This window comes from Equus quagga, chromosome 3 (genome assembly GCF_021613505.1).
Source record: "Equus quagga isolate Etosha38 chromosome 3, UCLA_HA_Equagga_1.0, whole genome shotgun sequence".
Classification (NCBI taxonomy): Eukaryota; Metazoa; Chordata; class Mammalia; order Perissodactyla; family Equidae; genus Equus; species Equus quagga.
This window is the reverse complement of record NC_060269.1, coordinates 87,124,083-87,136,760: the sequence shown is the minus strand read 5'-3', so window position 1 is coordinate 87,136,760 and position 12,678 is coordinate 87,124,083. Positions and strand designations below refer to the sequence as shown.

At 38.3% G+C, this 12,678-nt stretch overlaps 1 long non-coding RNA gene across 1 annotated transcript; it reads right to left on the bottom strand.

Moving 5' to 3' along the window:
- Nucleotides 1–376: 376 nt before the first annotated feature.
- LOC124237508 (uncharacterized) lies at nucleotides 377–12,581 on the bottom strand. Its single transcript, XR_006888024.1, has 3 exons — nucleotides 12,192–12,581; nucleotides 7,032–7,106; nucleotides 377–1,006 (listed from the first exon to the last, which is right to left on the bottom strand). It is a non-coding gene; the product is annotated as an uncharacterized LOC124237508 (long non-coding RNA).
- Between the last annotated feature and the right edge of the window lie 97 nt (nucleotides 12,582–12,678).

The following is a 12,678-nucleotide window of genomic DNA, read 5'->3' as shown; positions in this document are numbered from 1 at the left end:
ACATACATATGCTGACAGATTAAAATTAGACTACTGGTGGTGAGTACAATGCAGTCTATACAGAAATTGATAAATAATAATGTACACCCAAAATTATACAATGTTATAAAACTTTACTATTTCAATAAAATAATTGGCGAAAAAAAGAAAATATGCTGAAATGTTAAAAAACATTAATCACATCAGGGTGGAATTATAGTGATCACCCCCCATTCCCCAACCCTGCCCTACCCAGGCCCTACTTCTTTTTCTTTTATGTACTTACCAATTTTCTATCATAAAATGCATCATTATGTTTTATAATCATTAAAAAAATTGTTAATTCCACCCGAAAAATAAAATAAATAAAAATAAATCAGTGGTTTTAATTGGCTAAATTTTGTATCATTTTCTATACTGCTAAATAGTAATTACTTAAAATTTAAATAATATGCTGCTTTCTCAAAGATTTAAATTTCTTATATTTAAAAAAATCATTCTTGATATAGTCAAAGATCATAAAACAAATGCTAAAAGCCTAACGAACCACATTGAAATCAAATTATTATTTGCTTTTCTGAGGCAGAGTCGCCCTGAGCTAACATCTGCTGCCAATCTTCCTCTATTTTGGATGTGGCTCACGGCCACAGCATGGCTGACAAGTGGTGTAGGTCTGCACGTGGGAACTGAATCTGGGCCGCCACAGTGGAGCATGCTGAACTTAACCACCAGGCCACTGGGGCTGGCCTGAAATCAAATTTTTTCAACAAGATTTTAATGGAAAGCTAAGGAGCTTAGAATTTTGTAAATAATTAAACCTCTCCACCTTTCTTTCTTCCGTCAATTTCCCATCCCCCAGCCCCATGCACCTTGGACAGTTTGGTTAGAAACACATTTGAGTGGAGCTCAGAGTGGGGACTTGGTAGAGGAGAGAAAGAAAAACGCAGTGCATAACAACTGTCCGCTGAGTTAACCCAGGAATACTCCTCTTCACAGGGCTTCACAGTCGGGCTGCTTTGGCCTGGACCTGTGAAACAAAAGGAGAGTGTGAGTTTCTCGGTGGCCCTTTCAAGATTCTTCCCAAGAGCAAAGCCTGTTCTACATTCACAGGAAAATCACTCTTCTATGGCCAAGGTGTTTGAATGAATGGTCTTCTATTTCAATTCAAATTAATATTATCTTTGAGGTATATATTAAATTTGTTGGCGCTGTTTTATTTCAGTTGAGAAATTATTTTGAACACAGGGAGATGACCTAGCACACAATCAGAAGTCATTGGACCATGTCTGTTTGAATTTATTAAGGCATATGGACGTATCCTTGTCTTAAATAAAAGACTATAGAGGGGCCAGCCGGGTGGCACAGTGGTTAAGTGCACACGTTCCACTTCGGTGGCCCGGGGTTCGCCGGTTCTGATCCCAGTGCAGACATGGCACCACTTGGCAAGCCATGCTGTGGTAGGTGTCCCACATATAAAGTAGAGGAGGATAGGGATGGATGTTAGCTCAGGGCCAGTGTTCCTCAGCAAAAAGAGGAGGATTGGCAGCAGTTAGCTCAGGGCTAATCTTCCTCAAAAAAAAAAAAGTGTAAGAAATATTTGTCAGCTGTAAAAATGAAAGTAATAACAAATATCAAATCCACTTATGAAAGAATAGAAAAGGTAAGCCAAAAGTAATCTCTAACTCTTTCAAAGTCAAAAACAGTCCCTTTTGGAAGGAGAAATTTTAAAAGTTCAAGGCAAAATAGCTAATACATTTTTGTTTACACTGTTAGAAGGACAGTATAAAATATTATTTTCAAGGGCTAGATGCCAAATTACTAATGTAAATATATGCTTTTCAGAGAATGATTACAATAGTAGTATGAAACAGACAAAATTAAGCAAGAGTTTTTGCACGTATCGTACAAATATAAATTTAGGACTTTGGTTTTACCAAAACTATACAAACCGTAACTTCATTCATGATCATATCAAATTAACTACCTTGGTTCCTCTTTGTTGTCCCCTCCAAAACAGGCCTCTTGTGCTTTTGAGCTATTACATTTCACTTGGCTTAATCTATAACTAGAGCAAGACTGAAATAATCATCTGTGTCATCTAAAAAAAACACACTTATACAACACTGTGGGGGGAGAGAGAGAGAGGCAGTGGCCTGGCACTGATGACCATCAAACAGAAATTGGGGACTAAACCAATGGACCCTGAAAGACTAGTAATTTGACAGGAAATTTCAACAGTAACTGAGAAACCAATGATACTTTACATAAAATTTAACCTTTTGTATGATTTTTGCTTTTTAGTTGATAACATACATTTATAGTTTGATCTTACTACTGTGGGTATAGTTGAACATGTTATTAATCCAATTGTTGAGGTGATAAAAAGAAATGAATATATTATTTTATAAAAACATTGTATCATTAAAAAGCAATTCATTTAAAGTTTGTTTTAGGGCCAGCCTTGTGGCGGAGTGGTTAAGTTCTGGGGCTCCGTTTCCAGCGGCCCAGGATTTTGCTGGTTCGAATCCTAGGTGCGGCCATGGCACTGCTCATTGAGCTATGCTGAGGTGGCGTCCCACATGCCACAACTAGAGGGACCCACAACTAAAAATACACAACTATGTGCTGGGGGGCTTTGGGGAGAAAAAAGGAAAAATAAAATATTTTAAAAAATTGTTTTAAATTAAAATAGCTCAGAAAGTTCTTGCTTGTTTACTTAAAGATTCATGGAAAAACTTGTTAGTACATCCATATAACCTGTTCACTCTACTCTTACCACCCACTAAACCTTAACTCTGCCTGTAGTACCCCCACAGTGGGGATACTCAAGTAGCAGAGACACTGATGATTGCCTAAATAAACCAATATCCATTTCTTTCTTTTTTTTTTTTTGAGGAAGATTAGCCCTGAGCTAACATCTGCTGCCAATCCTCCTCTTTTTTGCTGAGGAAGACTGACCCTGAGCTAAGATCTGTGCCCATCTTCCTCTACTTTATACGTGGGACACCTACTACAGCATGGCTTGCCAAGCAGTGCCATGTCCGCACTCGGGATCTGAACCGGCAAACCCTGGGCTGCCAAGAAGTGGAACAGGCGCACTTGCTGCGCCACCAGGCTGGCCTGGTATCTCTCTTATCTTAATTAAAGAAAATGGTACTGATCTCCCACTGCATCCTCCTGCGATATTCTGCTTATCAGAGTCTGGCTGTTTGCTGAAATAGGGGGCAGGTGATCGCTCAAAGCATCTATTTGAATGGTTTTTACATAGAAGTGCTTTTACTTTTGGCTGAATAACAGAGAAAGAGTATCTGTGTGAGTGTGTGTGTGTAGGGTGATGACAGTAAAAGGACAGGCCTGGCATGGTGACTACCTCCCTTCACCTCTATTCACTTAAAATAGTTAAGTTCAGAGACATTGTGATATAATGATCACAAACATCACTGCTCCAAGAACCAGGTGACAAAGTGTGGCACAGTGGTGGCCTTGCTTCTGCAGTTGAACCCAGCCCAGCTCTGGCTCATCCATGGGAGCTTTGGGAGCACTGAGAGAAAATCCCCGTGACACCAACCCTGACTCTCTCAAGGAGGGCAGGAGCAGCGGTGGAAGTGACAAGCTCCCCTCTGCAAGTAATGTTCAGGCATCAGACTTTCAGGAGGAGGTTTGAGTACAAGAACAAAGACAAACATTACAGAGCATGTGTGAACTGTCTCTTGGAGAATCCTGGAAATATGGGGAGTAGGTGAGGCATCTTCGGGAGTCTGGGGGTCCTATGGAACGTAATTTAATGTAGCTGGAATCCAATCCATAGCCCAAGCTGGTGAGAGTTTTAAAGGCAGTGATTTTTGGCTAACAGACACTTTAATTCTTCATCTAATTCAAGCTGCCATTGGTGGTATTGAGAAGGCTTTTCCATTAAGAGAACTGGACAAGAGAAAGGAGGATCATTCAAACTACAATGAAGCAAGAGAATGCTTATTGACGGCAGAGTAATTGGAGTATATTCTCTGACCAAAGGGAATAGAGTTCATTCTTCTTTGAGTGCATATTAATGGCATAGTTTAGTAACTGTTTCGAGAGGATAGAAAAGTCTCTTTCTCTTCTACACTTCAAGATTATATATGCAATATTAGCATCTCATCTATTCTCCCTCCCCCCCTTTCTCTCTCCCTCCCTCAGTAGAATAACAAGAATAAAGAGATCAACCAACAATCAACAAAGATTAATATTTTCTGAGCACATTGCATATAAGATATTATGCCAAGCTCTATAAGGGGATTTTTCAAAATAGAGTAGACGCTCTATTAAACGACTTTCACTTAGTCAACTCACTAGGTTAACTAATGCCGGCCGTTCCCTCTGTAAAACACACAGGCTGACGCCCGCGGCCTCTGAGTGGTTACCAATGGGCTATCTCATAGTAATCTGCATATTTATGCTTCTTGCGCCTGAGTTATGACTATCAAGAGCCATTCATTCCTTGCCCAGATAGTATCTGAGTGCCTACTATGTGGCACTAGCTCCTAGAACAGGAGCTAGAGACACAGCAGTGAATAAAACAGGCAAAAGTTCTGCCCTTATGAAGCTTACATAAAACTCAGTTTTTAGTTTCCCAAACTCTTAATGTTAGTTAGTCTTGCTAATGTAATTAGGTAATTTAATTTCTATATACTTTATTAAATATAAGTGCAAAAGATATTTTTCCTATTGAAGTTAAAAAATGGTTAAAGTGGTAAATTTTATGCTATGTATATTTTACCACAATTTTAAAAAAATGAAGTTGCATGCTATGGAAAGACAAATTACTGCCACAAATTAACCAGAGGGAAGAAAACTGGAATATTTTACACAAATATGAAGTATTCTAACTTATATTATTTCATGAGTGTCCTCAAGTTCTACATTTCCTTTAACAAAAACCAAAACAGAAAATTGTAGATTTTGCATTTGGAAAGGGTTTATGTAAAAAAGGCAACCTGGAACTCTCAGCAGCAGATTCACAGTCAGGAAGGCCCTGGCCCAGCATCAAAAGATTGGCTAATGAATGTATAATCATAAGTTTTTAGTAAAAATAAAATGCTTAAGTTACATATGTATCATTTTTTATAGTTCTCTACTTTAATTTTTTAGATGGACTAAAGAACTACTCATTCTAACAGCTTCAACTCTCTAAGACGAATTTCCTTTCTTCATGTCCTTGTAAAATGGGGCAGATTCAGCATTTCTCCCATTTATATAAATATCATAAGTCTGGATTTGGCCCTAAACTGACAGCTAGCTTCTGTAGCTAAGACCATTTCATCCTAAGTTTTCTATTAGTCATTATAGGGGAAAGGGTAAAAATCAAGGCAATTAACTTTTAAGAAATATTTTACAAAGTGATGCTTTGTTTTATTAAACACCCCAGCTCCACCTAACAAAGCCTTTAATGATCAACTTTCTTGCACAGCAGCTCCCTCCCATCAGACCGTGTGAAATAACCCTCTTTAAAACAGAGCACAAACGAGAAAGCCTAACTTCTGATTTGGTTTCCATTTCTGGGAACACTCAAAAAAATCAAAATTAGCATCATGAATCCTAAGGCAAGTCCCTATAGGTCAGATTTAGAGACAGCGTATTCCTATTTAATTACTTTTTGTATGTTCAAACATGGATAAGTTTCAAAAAACAGAAGGGTTATGCTTGTTTGCCATACTTCCTTCAACCAAACTGGATAGGCGGTTACATAACTTGCCAGGACAAGTAGTAGAAATGAGTCAGAGACAGAACCAGCCCTAGTAAAAATTGTGAATTAGGCAGTTTGACTTCAGTGCCACACCCCTTCAGTACTACATACACTTCCCTGATCCCTCCCTTGGTATCATCAGCCCTGGGGTCACCCTCATACCACATAGCTCTCCCCCACCAAATTCCTGTCTCTCCCTCTCATTCTCTTCACTCACACCGAAACTAGTTTCCCCTCTTTCCTCCTTCCCCTTCATTAATTAAAATTTACTTCTCCAGTATCTCTCACCCTCAGGGTTTAATGTGATAACTACCTAATCTGATAAACCAATCCACACTAATGTGCAAAGCAAGCAAGCTGGAAGGTGAAGTGAATTTTAACTTGACCTTCTAAAGTTAACACCTTTGCAGTTTCACTCGTTAGGAACTAGAAGTGAGTATTTCCAGCTGAGGCATTCTGGATGAGGGAAATATTTTAGTTCGGGTAGAGCCAATAAGCACCTGCCAAATCAAGTGGGAGCAGCTGAACGCTTTTAGCCTAATATGCTGCCAGCCCTGATTAGGGTAACCAACAAGCCCTGGTCAGTTTGGGGCCGGTAGGGATAAATTGGAAAAGAGCTAAGAATCTGGTTGGCAAAGAAAAGTGAAAGTTATAGGTGCATCACAATTAAATTTTTCTGACTTCACCATTCATAGGACTAGCTAGCCCTGGTACCTAATAAATATGTTCTAAAGTTTCTCTTCAGAATGAAAGAGATTATTTAAAATTTTTTTCTTAATAAGACTAAAACACTAACTCCAAATATCTGCACAGCTTTCGTTGTTGCTGTTGTTTGATTCTTAAAAGTAGCGCTTTAAAGTTTACCAATCGTTTTCATACACATATTTCATTTCATCCTGTTGAATGCTGAAAGAACATCACAGGCTATTATGCGTGGAACATGTCCACTAGTCTTATTTCCGCACTGTATAAATGAGGAAGATGATGCTCAGAGAAGTGAAGTGGCTTGCCAAGATTTGTACTTAGATCTTCTGGTACAAATGCTGTGCTTTCTTTGTACTGAGCTACCAGGCTTCCTCCCAACACTTAGTTATCTGTGCCATTGTGGTCACCTAACTCCACATCCTAGGGGAATTCTCACATTTTAAAGAGAGTTCAGCTACTACCAAAAGAAAGTAACCTATTTATTCAATGGACCTGAGGGTAACTGTAGTCCTATCTGGTTTCCATCCTGCATTTTTTCCCCAGCTAATTCTCGGTTCACTTGGAAGTGTTAGGACTGCCTCACAAAGTCTTCCTTAAGCGCCATCAGAGTTTGTGCTCCAATTACCTGCTCATGTTTTAGTGGATAACTTATCTTGCTTCTGCTTCTCACCTGGGCCCAGTTCCCATCACAGTCCTTACTCTGTAAGCAAGAAAGGATAATATGTTTCTGGGCTTAAAGGAGGAAAACACTAACATAGTTGGTACAAGCACGAACGCACATATTTCACACTGAGATGAACACAAGAAGCCAGCTGGGTAAACACCACTATTTACAGATTTAGATTAGCCCAGAATTCATTTCAACCTTTGAAGGGAAAGGTGGCATGTTTAAATCATTGGCATTTAAAGCACACAATCTTAACATTTTGGAGAGATATAAATCCCTTTTCGAATTTGTCAAAACATATAGATGCATTCCCTAGAAACCTGCACAAATACACATACTTGGAATACAGTTTCCAGGGGTCCGTTATGGGGTGATCCATGGGCCCCACATAAAATATTCCTGACTTAAAGTGTGTCACAAAGATGGCCCCTAAGCGATGAAGATTCTGAAGCTCCTGGGCCCCTCAGAAGCCCAGTTAAATTTGTGTTATGGTTAGCTATCTAATTTCTTTACTATTAGTAGTGATAATCCATGTTGACCTTTTCTAACAAAAGTAACACACACTTGTTGTAAAGATTCTAAATAAAAGCTTTTCAGAAATGCAATGTTTTTTGTAATTCTAATCCTGAGAAACCACTGTTAATAGTATAAATATTGCCATATATAGATACTTGTACATTTGAACAGAAATCAGACCATACTGTACAACTTGATTTTGTCACTAGATAATATATATGAGTGGACCATAGTTTATTTAATCCTTCCACTATTATGGACATTTATTTTGTTTTTAATTTTATGACTACTAACAACACTGCGATGAATATTCTTGATCATATCTCCGGTCATGTATATAAACATTTCTATAGGATAAATTTCCAAAATGGGATAAATTAAAGGATATAAACATAAATTATAAAAGACATTGCAAATGCACTCCAAAATGGAATAAGCCAACCTATAATCCTACCAACAATCATGGGACGTTATCTATTTCACATATTTTGACCAATACCAGATACAGTCATGGTCACACAATATTTCAATCAACGACAGACCACATATACAACAGTGGTCCCATAAAAATAGTACTGTAAAGCCTGGGTGTGTAGTAGGCTATACCATCTAAGTTTGTGTAAGTATACTCTGTGACATTTGCTCCACAAGGACATCACCCAACAAGGCATTTCTCAGAAGAATCCCCATCATTAAGCGACGCATGACTATATTGTCTTTAAAAATATTTTTCCAATGTGATAGTTATACATGGTATCCTACTTTTGTTTTAATTTTTCTTTTTCTACACAGTTGTTTTATTTTCAAATACTAATTGCTTTTCTGAATTTCTTTTGTAAATTTCTTATTGTTTTTTATCACTATATAGAAGCTTTATATTTTACGTACTAAAATTTACAAGTTCTTTTAAGGTTTTTGGAGACAACTAAGTAGCTGCTGCTACCACCAAAATAAATTTCATATGAATCAAAGAATAAACTGATCAAAACAAAGCCATAAAGGTTCTAGAAGAAAACAAGGGAGAATATTGTTGGTAACAAAAAATAAAATGGCTTGTAAGCATACACAAAGGTGCTCATAATAGACATGAAAATTATAGCTGTAATGAGATAGCATTTTGTACCTGTTAGATTGGCAAAGGTCAGAAAAGTTTGATACTGCTGTGTTGGTGAGGGGTAGGGAAACATCGTGTTCTGTCAAACTTTCCAATTGTGCTGGATGACTATAACTTGTACAGCTTCTCTGGGGGCAGCTTGCTTTTGTCCATCAAAATGTAAAACGTGCATACTCTTTAATCCAGAAATTATACTTCTAGAAGCTCAGCCTACAGCTTTATTCCACATGTAAGCCAGGATCAGGTACAAAGAAATGTATTTCACTGGTAAGGAATGGCAAAAGATTGAGACTAACCTATGTGTCCACTAAACAGGGAGGAGTTAAATAAATTACCCTACGTGTGTAAAAGGATTTCAGTCTAAATGGAACTGGAGGATATGAAATGGAGAATCTCATACATGCGCCCTCAGAAGAAGGGAACTGAAGAACTCAGAGACTGATTCCTTGTAAACACCTGGTTTATAGAAGACCGAAACTTGTCTCCTGATCAATGAACATCCATCAAGAATCTCTCCCCAACCTCAAGAAAATGAACTTATTGTTTGGACTCTGGCTGGACTTCTCCCTCTTTGCCTTCCTTGCCTATAAGTACAGCCTGCCCCAAACCTTCAAGGGACTCGCCTGTAGATTGCTACAGCACGTGTTTCCCGAATTGCAATTCCTGTGCCATTCTCAAACTCAATTTCTGGTCATTTGAGTTTGCCTCAGTTTACTTCTTCATTTAGGTTGACACATCTAAGCAACAATACTATGGAGCCATTCAAAGGAACCAGGCCCATGTACAGTATCTGATAATAGAGATCCAAGGGCTATTAGGAAGTTAACAAAAAAGCACGGTATTATATGAGTATGTGAGCTAACATTTCTTTGAAAAAGGATATGTATCTGTGTGTGTGTCTGAAAAAATACACAAGAAATAGCTAGGTTTGTCAACATCAGTCATTAAATGATTCATTTTTCTCTGTATCCAGTCAACCACTTTATCTACTGCTAATCATTGTGATTCATCATTTATTTTAATATCTTTTAGTGAGATTCCTCATTTATTTTCTTTTTTAGAATCTTCTTGGTTATTTTTGAATAATCTTCCAAATGAATTTTTAAATTATTTTCTCGAATTCCGAAAAGTATTCTGTTAGACATTTGATTAGAATTCTATTGGATATGAAGATTATTTTTAAAAGATATTATAATTATACAATGTTTGAATCTTGGTATTTAATCTAAAAGTATATCTCTTCTTTATTCAAACATTTTCATGTCTCATAAGTTTATCATTTTTAAAGTGTTTTACTAGTTTCCTTTAGTATTATTTTAAGCTATTTAATTTTTTGTGGTTGTAAATAGGATTATTTTTATCTTTTATTTTCTAATTGGTTATGGTTTACACATGGGAAAGCTTTTGATTTTTGCATTTCATTTTTATAACTGGTTACCTTAACTCATCTTTTTATTGCTTCTAAAAGTTTTTCAATTCATCTTTGGGGTTTTCATATCATCTGCAAACAAATGACAATCCTGACTTATTTTCAGTATTTAATTTCTTATTTCTATTCCATATCTAATTGCACTGGCTATCATTTCCGTACAGGGTGTGATGGGCATTCTTGCCTTGTTCCTGACTTCAAGGGAATAATTATAGCGTTTCATTATAAAGCAAGTCTCTAGCTTTGGTATAAAGCATACATTTTTAAATTATCTATTCTAAATTCTTCAAGTTTTTATTAGGAATGATGCTGGATTTTACAAATCCTTTTCAGCATCAGTTGAGACGCTCATATAGTTTTTCCCCTTTGACTTATTAATATAGTCAACTATATGAATAAATTTTATATTACTGAACCATTCTTTATACCTGACATAATTCCTCTAATTTTGGCATATCATTTGTAATGTAGTTCTGGGTTCTATTTGTTAATATTGTATTTTAATTTTACATTATATTCAAAAGGAGATTAACCTGTAGATTTCTGTTTTGTGTACTCTTTATCAGGTTTTGGTATCGCAGCCATTTACTTTAAAACCACCCTTTCAGCTGATACAAAACAGATGGATTCCTGGTGAAAAAGCCTTGAGGGCAACCACCTGAAATGGCCTTAATGCAAAAAAAAAAAAAAGAAAAAAGCTCACAACACCGTGGTTTGTCTACATTTGTGAAAATTTCCAACACTTTACTCTTTATACCTTCTTTCTGACATGAATCCACAAGCTTTTCCAAGTATTAAGGACATTGCTTTTCTTTCCAATAAAAGTGTGAACTTCCTTTCAGTGGCAAACAGGCAGATGTTCCATGAAGGTTTTTATCCTCACAGACCTATCTCTCTCTCTCCCCTACATGAATCAGAACATTTAAAAACTTTCATTTAAGAAAACGGGGGAGAACTGGGGAAAGGGCTCCAATCCTTCACTTCTGTCTCCAGTTCAACTAGCCTGATCCTTTCACTGTTATTTACTTTCACCACTCTACTCCCGCTCTGCTCTTTAGCTTTATGTGTGCCCTTCAACCGTCTTCCTCATCTTTGCTTCACTCATCTGGTGACCTACCTTCAAAACCCAGTTTAAATTCCCCTCCCCCACAATCTGACTAACCCAGCCCATTCCACATACCACAGACCTTCTCTCATTTACTACTGTACTCAACATTTGGCTGTACATTCTCGCTATAATTGTTCCCAAATTGTTTCAAGAGCAATCGTTTTCCTTCCTAGGCTCTGTGGTTAGCTCCTTGAGGGCAGGGACCTTATCTTACAATACTGCTGTGCATTTTCCATTGCGTTTAGCACTGTGAGTTCTCATTCAATGCACACGCGCAAGGCATATTTGACTGAAGACATCCATCACAGTTATTCACTTAGTAAATGAGATAATGAAAACTCAGCGCTGGCCAAAGGTAAATCATTACTATTAACTCGCATATTCATCATACACGTACAGCAGCCTCAGGGGCTGGGAGCCTGGGTCTGCAGCTTTAACTCTGCCTCAGAGCTCCCCACTTTGGAGCAAGCCATGAAGTTTAGATTCACCCACGGCTCAACACTAGGGGTTCAAGACTAAATTTGCCCCCTGGTCCCCTTCCCAGATGGAGGAGGTTACCTTATACTTCTGAGAATAAACTCAATCTTTTGAAACACAAACAGCAAGATACCATTTGCTCATGAATTCAGCAAGACTTCCTTGAAAATCGTTGAAACCCAAATCTCTTAGCTTGCAGGATGGGAATAGGTGCTGGAGCGTGCCTTTGCCAAGCTGTAATGTATAGTCCTAGATAACAAAATGGATGTTCTTTATTTTATTCGATTATGTTAAACCTTTCAAAGTCTTTAATTTTAGGATTATCTTAGTTTCAGAGGGAAAATAACAGGACAAGAACTTACATACTTTTTTTTGAAAAATACGAGAATTTGAGTTTTCCCGAGGGCATTTGGGGTTGATGATGCGCTGCCGCCACACCGTTGAGGATCACTTTACACCTGTGGGAAAACTCACCGAGCTGTTTTCGTTGACCCCGCCATTTCCAAGGTGCTATATTGTTGCAGGGGGTTGGCACCGCTTCTCTCTCTTTCTTTCTCTCTCTGTCTCTCTGTCCGTCTCTCTCTCCCCTTCTCACCCTTTCAAAGCCCGAATCCTGGAGGCAGGCGAGAGCACCGGGGAGGACGGGTTATTTAAATTGATAAGGGGGAAGAGCCAGCAGTTAGGCATTCTTCACTCTCCTTGGCACACCCCAGGGCCAAAAAGTTCTGTTTCTGAAGTTGGAAGTGTGGGGGCGATCGGCTGCATTTTTAACTTGGCGTGAAATTAGGAGGCCACGCTGCAGGGGCTAAGAACTTTGCTGCCGGGCCATCCACCTGGACGAGGGGCTGGCCAGCAGAACGCAAAAGCCAGGCCTAAGGCACCGGTTGTCATAGGAACCGGGGCGCTGGTCTCCCCGGCGACTTCGTCCCTAGGGAGGGGGCGGGGCTGGAGGCCCGGCGGG